Source organism: Mytilus galloprovincialis, chromosome 11, assembly GCF_965363235.1.
Source record: "Mytilus galloprovincialis chromosome 11, xbMytGall1.hap1.1, whole genome shotgun sequence".
NCBI classification, from domain to species: Eukaryota; Metazoa; Mollusca; class Bivalvia; order Mytilida; family Mytilidae; genus Mytilus; species Mytilus galloprovincialis.
Genome location: NC_134848.1, coordinates 67,035,370 through 67,043,371, shown reverse-complemented (window position 1 = coordinate 67,043,371; position 8,002 = coordinate 67,035,370). Strand labels below are relative to the sequence as shown.

General features: G+C 31.2%; 1 long non-coding RNA gene across 1 annotated transcript; it reads right to left on the bottom strand.

Annotated features, from left to right (window-relative positions):
- Positions 1–357: 357 nt before the first annotated feature.
- On the bottom strand, positions 358–3,445 carry LOC143052666 (uncharacterized). The gene is made up of 2 exons (XR_012971195.1): positions 3,301–3,445; positions 358–818 (listed from the first exon to the last, which is right to left on the bottom strand). It is a non-coding gene; the product is annotated as an uncharacterized LOC143052666 (long non-coding RNA).
- Positions 3,446–8,002: the final 4,557 nt, after the last annotated feature.

The following is an 8,002-nucleotide window of genomic DNA, read 5'->3' as shown; positions in this document are numbered from 1 at the left end:
TTGATAAAAAAAATCGAATGTCTTATACCAACGTTGCAAGTTTCTTAAAAGTGTACATGAATCTTCTACAAGATTATTACTTTCTTTAAGGCATCATATATCGTATTTCACATTTTAAAATATTTAATACTTGCACCTTTCTTATACTTTTTGACATGTCCACTTAAATCGTCTTACACACGAACGAGCTAATGTGGATCAATGATTTTGAAAGGGAGGATCGAGAATTGCAACGTTTTCAGTGATAGTAAAAACAAGTTCTTGCTTTTATCGTGATTCTAGTTGGTTTGCTTCCATTGCCTTAAAGTAGGTCTCTTTGTACGAAAATAACAAGCATATTTTTTTGTTGTATACATGTAGTTTATTGTAATGCGAAAATGTATAAAATCGGATCGTTTTATTCAAATTATAAAAGAAGTAAACATATAAAACAAATAGTTATAAATATAATAAATTTAAACGATACAACTTAAGTTAACTCAAAAATCTTAATAAATATTGAAATTATAATGCACGATATTTCGTTAAGTGTATTAAAATCAATATTGAAAATAGGCGGATTTGTACTGTTTTACATAGAAGACATATGTTAGTGCCGAGTCATAAATAAGCATATTATTTTATAACGCATTCTTTGATGCCAGCCTCTGGAACAGGTCTTTCATGGAATGCTCAATGGCCCCTCCTTTGCTTTGTGTTATAGCAGTAGTTGTTTCACCAGTTGTTCTATCCACACAAATGCCTATATATTTCCACTCAATACCAATTATCTGACCTTTAAATGACCAGCTGACAATCTTTCCATCACCTCGATCAATCTATTTGATAAAAGAAGGCAACGAATTAAATGATAAATACAACAGTTAGGTGAATGAAAAGCATATACAAAAATCTTCTGCAATATAATATATTAAGACAACTTGATTAGTGCAGGAGTTACTTTTCGAATTTTGTCGGTTAACAATAGTTCGCTAGCAAAAGTAACAAAACTTTACCTTATTGTGAAGTGTTAGTTAATTAGTATACTTTTATAGTAGTGTCGAAGTTGAAGCTAAGATAACATTGTTGAAACACTTTTCAGTGACAAAAAGCCACAGACAACTTTCTTGTCAGTATCATTGCATGAAACCTCATTTTTAATACCATATAAATCATAACTGGGTTAGTTTTGCTCAAACTAACGTCGCCTGGTCGTGTGCGCAGGTCATTGTTAATGCCATTTTGCTAATTTACCATTCCCACCGTATTCCACTACGTCATATTAATCTCTGACATTCATCAAATTTCGTGACCATTTCAGTATATTTTACGATAATATCGAAAATAGTTATCAAAGGTACCAGGATTATACTTTATTACGCCAGACGCTCGTTTCGTCTACATAAGACTCATCAGTGACGCTCATATCAAAATATTTATAAAGCCAAACAAGTACAAAGTTGAAGAGCATTGAGGATCCAAAATTCCAAAAAATTGTGCCAAATACGGCTAAGGTAATCTATGCCTGGGATAAGAACATCCTTATTTTTTTTCGAAAAATTCAAAGTTTTGTAAGCAGGAAATTTATAAGAATGACCACATTATTGATATTCATGTCAACACTTCGTGGGCTGGTGATACCCTCGGGGACGAAACGTCCACCAGCAGAGGCATCGTAGAATTGTAGTCCTTATATTTTTGTTTAAAGAGATCCAGACTTGTTGAGGCTTTTTGATATCGTAGTATTATTGGCAAAAAGAAAATATGTCAGTCTAACAGTGAGAGTTTCATGTTAATCATCGAAGAAGTCACACAGCGCCACACGACGAAATTTAAAACATAGGCTTTATATAATTAGTTTGGGGTATATTGGGAACTCCATCAATGATGTTTAACTCTTTTTCATGAACATTTAAAAGTCATGAAATCCCATGTCATTAAACTTCTCAACAGTTATGTATAATAAGTACTGTAATTTATCAAATAGTAACACAATTTATGTCCTGAAATCTCAATCGTAACAGAAAATACTTCATTTGATATGATTAAGCCTATATCATATATATAATAATACATTTGTACTAAAGTTAAAAGAATAGTTTTCAGTTCAAGGTCAATGTTTTGTTTTTTTTTATAATCTAAAGATCGGTGATTTATAAAAACGGTACAAATTTCACAGCACCATAAAAAACTGCCTGTTAGGAAACCTAACGTCTTTTCAGTGATGCTAGATTGAAGCCAAAGTCAAAAATACATTACCTACGTTGAAGAGTACACCTGAATGATATACAATAATATATTCTAGAATAGATTATGATAGAGTGTTGAGACCCCGTTCAACACTAGTCCATTTAGATCGATTTATACTAGATCGGTTAACTTTAGATTGATTAAATGAATTAAATGAAACTAATTATTAAAAGAGACAGTTTGGTATGAATCCATCTAATATGAACCAATCTAAATTAAATTGTGAAAGCATTTATAGGTTTAAAGTAATATGATTAATTCAAAAAAATGTATGCGCATGATTAGCGTCAAAACAACACAAGTATTAGATATTCAAGGATACAAATAAAAGGTCCGATACATGGATTCACGAAGAAAATGGCCTTGTCATCGAATTATAGGGTATAAAAGGGTACAAATCGAATTGGAGCACAAATCAAGAAGAAATCTGAAAGTTTTCCGTAAGCTATGCGCAGATATAAAAGATATTCTACAGTTGTTTTGTTAAAATATAAAAGCTGCATTAACTCCAGTATCAAAATTTGATTTGAATTTGTTATTAAAAAAAAAAACTTTATCCCGATTTTTTGAAACGTGTATATCAGTGTATCAACAAATTAATTTGATTAATTATTTCTATGTTTACGCTATGTTACAATTTTACGGGAAATCATGTCTAATCGATTGCATTTTTAAGTGTAGTATGATTGCAACGGTTCACATTAGACCAATAGAGATCGTTATGATTTAAAATAATGTAAACGTTAACAGGTTTTATTTAGATCCATTCAAATTAGATCGATTTAAAAAAAATTCTTGTGTGAACAGTGTTTTAAATGTTAATATCAGAAGAACGTCTTTAAAGCAGACAGGTTTTCAGGGGATTTGATTCAAGACCCATTCCTAACGTTTCGTTCTTGGTGTTCCTCCTCTTTTTTTTAAATTCAGGACCCACATATGTATCATTGCTATCTTACAAATAAAACAAACTGACCCTGAGGATAAAAATTGAATATCACGTCCCAGGCCATGTGTAAATTTCCAACAAATCTATTGCTTCCGTGAATTATTGCTCTCGTTATAGCAGTTTACCTCCCCTTTACCAGATGTTCCCAGTGCATTTGCCATATCTTCAGCACCTTTTAAGAATTTATCCATTAGTATCTATTTGACTGAACAAAAACCTAAAAGAAAAATAACACATATGCATAGTGAAATTCGTTCTGAAAGGAACTGACATTTTAAAACGTTACTTAATTAGTGCAATTCATTTCAGATAATATCTTCATTGTATAAATATAAATTTCATATATTGATTTAAAATTCAGTTTTAATTATAAGCCAATTAAACTATAGTGATAAAGTAGCATGTAAACATAACAAAAAGCAATAACACATCCACACATTTGGTCTATTATTGGTAATAATCCCTTAAATATATATCTTTAGTAAGATAAACAGAGATGTGATAGTAGAGCCAATGAGACATCTCTCCATCCAAGTCCCAAATGTAAAAGACAACTCATTAAAGGTCAAAGTACGGTCATCAACATGGAGCCTTGGCTAACACCGAACAGCAAGCTATAATGGGGCTCACAAATAACTAGTGTAAAACAATGCAAACGGGAAAACCAAAGGTCTAATCTTTATAAAAACGAGAAAGGAGAACCTCTTATGAATCACATCAACAAACGACTACTACTGAATACCAAGTTCTTGACTTAGGACATATACAAACTAATGCAGTGGGTTTGAACGTTTTAATAGGTACCAAACTTCACCCGTACCCGACCCTTAATTAAGTGTAACATCACAATATAGAAAGACACTCTATAAAATATAAATTGAAATGGCTTAATTTAGGAAAATGGCCATAGTTATATTATAGTTCGTTTCTGTGTTTGTTACATTTTAATGTTGTCTTTTCAGTATCTATTCGACTGAGCAAAACCCTAAAAGACGAACAACACATTTTCATGAAATAAGTCGTTCTGAAATAAAACGACATTTTAAAACGGTACTTATCCAGTACAATGCACCTCGGATAATTTCTTCATTGTACAAATATAAAATTTCAGATATTGATTTCAAAGTCAGTATTAATTATAAACCAAATAAATTATACATGTAATAGTGATAAAGTAGCATGTAAACATACCACAAAGAACAACACATCCACACAGTTGGTCTATTATTAGTTAAAAAAAATGATCAGTGTGATTTATTCAACCATTTCCTAAATGAATCATTTTCTAAATTGTAAAAGAATCATGAGAGAATCGAATAAAAGTATATAAAGTTATTTACATTTAATCAACTTGTCAAAAATGAACCCCAAAAAATGATTTAGAATGTATATATATATATATATATGTACCAGTTGTGGGTATTTCCCGTTGTGCTATTCATAGTTATGACGACCTTTAATAGGATTTAAATGTATATTTAGACATATGCATTACCTGTTTGTTAAATTGAAAGTAAATGGCTTCGAAACTTAATGAATTTTAAAAAAAATTATCATTAAAATATCAATTAAATGACACGGGAAAATTTCTAAACTTTTCGGAAATTTATGTCTATTTTTAACAAATGATTCAATAAGTTTGAAATACATCTGATGAAAATTTTAAACAATTAAGTGTCTACTGAAATAAAAATGTCCGCGTTCCTGTTCCGTATCGGAACAGCCCATATGTATGTAACAACAAGCTAATAATTAGCTTAAAGTTTACATTTTTTTAAAGCTATAGTTGGACGCTTAAGAAAGGTTTTCCGGCCCTACTTCTTTGAAAAACATTTGATTTTACAAATAGTTACGGATTTGTCAAGAGATTTGCAAACTATCGAACTTGCGAGCTTTTTATTCCAAGTACGCATTTAGGGAGAGAACAAACCACTGGAAGCTCGTTACTGATAGCAGTACCGATATCTTTTGTAATATCATTGTTTTAATCATGTATTTGGTTTCACTTACATTTTGCTCCAAAAGAGAACTTGTTTATTATATTGTCTCATTAAAAAACAATTTGACTTTACATCCTGTACAAACGTTTGCAATCATGCCTATAACAGTTAGGTTGGTTTTATACGTTACTTTGTAACAGCGATTTGAAGATTATCTGCATGATAGAAGAAAAAAACAGTATTTTTTTCTCCCTTTTTTCTCAATCGTTTTACAAATTTCGAACAGCAGTATACTACTGCTGCCTTCATTTAACTCAATCAAAAGACATATTAACACAAGTCAATTCCACTACGCGATTGAATTATTTTGACGTTTTTGGTTCAACGTATTTTGTAATTCATAATAGAAATATATCATAATGATATAAAATAGAACAATATCATACTGACGGGATCTTTTAAAGTACAGAGTCACGTTATAAGAACCAAATAAATACAAAAAGTCGTATATACAAAACACACCAGCAAAGAGTGAAAGACAATACAAACACATTGACGGGATGTATAAGTACCGAGTCACGCCAAATGGATATCACATAAAACAATCCAACAGTAAAAGTAATATTAATAATGGAACAAAGACAAATGAAAGAACAATAAAACACGTTGTTAAGATGATAAACAACATCAGTACGCAGAATCTATACATCAAGACCATCATGTATTATTTGTGAAGTTGATACGGACTATTTATCAACAAACTCTTAGTACCTTCCGATGAACTGTTTTAGAACAAGGACGAGACGTTCTTTGACATACCCCTGGTTCATCAACTTTCTACTCAGAGACTGAAAGTGACGTTAAAAACAATTAATTTAATGTAAATAATCAATCTTTCAATCTACATGAAAACTTTTTTTTCTCATGGAATCTAATAAGACAGTTAGCATCCCCACATCACTAGAAATTACTTCCAGGGTTTTAGGGAGCGGCTGTGTAAAACAAATGGCTTATTGAAAAGATAAAACGTAATTTTTATAAAAATAAGAAGGTCTGGTGTGATTGTCAATGAAATAACTTTCCACAAGAGACCAAATAACACCAACATTGACAAATATAAGTACGGCCTTTAACAATCAGCAACTCCCATTCCGCATTTTCAGCTATCAAATGCCCCGGAATGGCAAACTTTGTCTGTTTCTAAAAGTACAGATTAAATCAAAATATATGCATTGCATGAGGAGATGAAGCTTAATTTCAAAATGAGATATATCCAGAGACCAAAAGACAAAGTAGTAAGTAACTATATAAGTCACCGGGCAAGATTAAACAAAATACTGCATAGCTAGATATAAAAGGTCCCGTAGGTAAAATTGGAAATATACAACAGGGTTTAACAATAATCATAGAGCAGTAGTTAGTGCATACAACATACTCGTACACATTGGAGTTTGTGCTGGACGTCTGGTGGTTTGATACCATTTTACATTGGCCTTATGAGTAGGTATTGTTTACACAAAATCAAGAAGCATGTTGGTTTATTTATTATTTATGTTTTTGTTATATACAATTAATCAGTTAGGGTAAGGGTTAGATTATAAAACTATAGAAATAAGTATAAGAGGAGGTTTAGTACATGTAATAAAACTGAACGATACAACTTGAGTTCGCTAAATATGTTTTATGTTGAAATTTGTTGTTCTTCACTTTCTGTATTATATATGTTTGTATAGGTGTTTGCTTGACCCGTATGGGTGTATTTTGCAAATACAAGATCACTAAAAGATCTAAATATTTCATAAGATTCACAACATTTCATAAAGTATATAAAATTAAAAATAGAAATTGAAAAATGGCAGAAGTCTTCTTTTTAATATATAATACATAACATAGTACTGAGTAAAAACTAAATATAGAAATGTTATAATGCGTTCATTGATGCCAGCTTCTGGAACAGGTCTTTCATAGAATGCTCAATTGCACCTCCTCTGCTTTGTTGTGTAGCAGTTGCTGTTTCTCCAGTGGTTTCATCCACACATTTACCTTTATATTTCCACTCAGTACCATCTATCTGACCTTTAAATGACCAGCGTACAATCTTTCCATCACCACGATCAATCTATAAATTTCAAGATTGAAAAATCAAGAAGGCAATCAGTTTAATGATAAATACAACAGTTATAAAGCTTATGTTTATTTTATATACCTTTTACAATACCCATTACTAACGTTTCCTTACTGATGATCCTTCCGTATTTTTTTAAATCCTGGACCCACATCTGATCAAATCTGTTTCTTTGAAAGTCTTTCCAAAAGTTAAATAAAGGCAATAGTAGTATACCGCTGTTCGAAGTTCAAAAGTCGATGAGAAAAAACAAATCCGGGTTACAAACTTTAACTGAGGGAAACGCATCAAATACAAGAGAACTACGACACAACAGAAGCACAACATTAAAATGTAACACACACAGAAACGAACTATAATATAACAATGGCCATTTCCCTGACTTGGTACACGACATTTTAAAAAATAAATGGTGGGTTGAACCAAATTAAAAACTAAATTCAAACTGCTTACCTGTCCCTCGCCAGATGTTCCCAGTGCATTTTCAGCGGCTTTAAATATGGACAAGAAGTTTCCAAGTTTATCCATTAGTGTCAGTGGACTGAACAAAAACCTAAAAGACAAACAACACATTTGCATAAAATTAGTCGTTCTGACATAAACTGACATTTTAAAACGGTACTTAAACAGTACCCTTCAATTCGGATAATATCTTTATTGTACATATATAGAATTCCATTTATTAATTTCAAAGTCAGTATCAATCATCAGCCAATTAAACTATAAGAATCATGTAAAACATAACAAAAACAACATACCGAC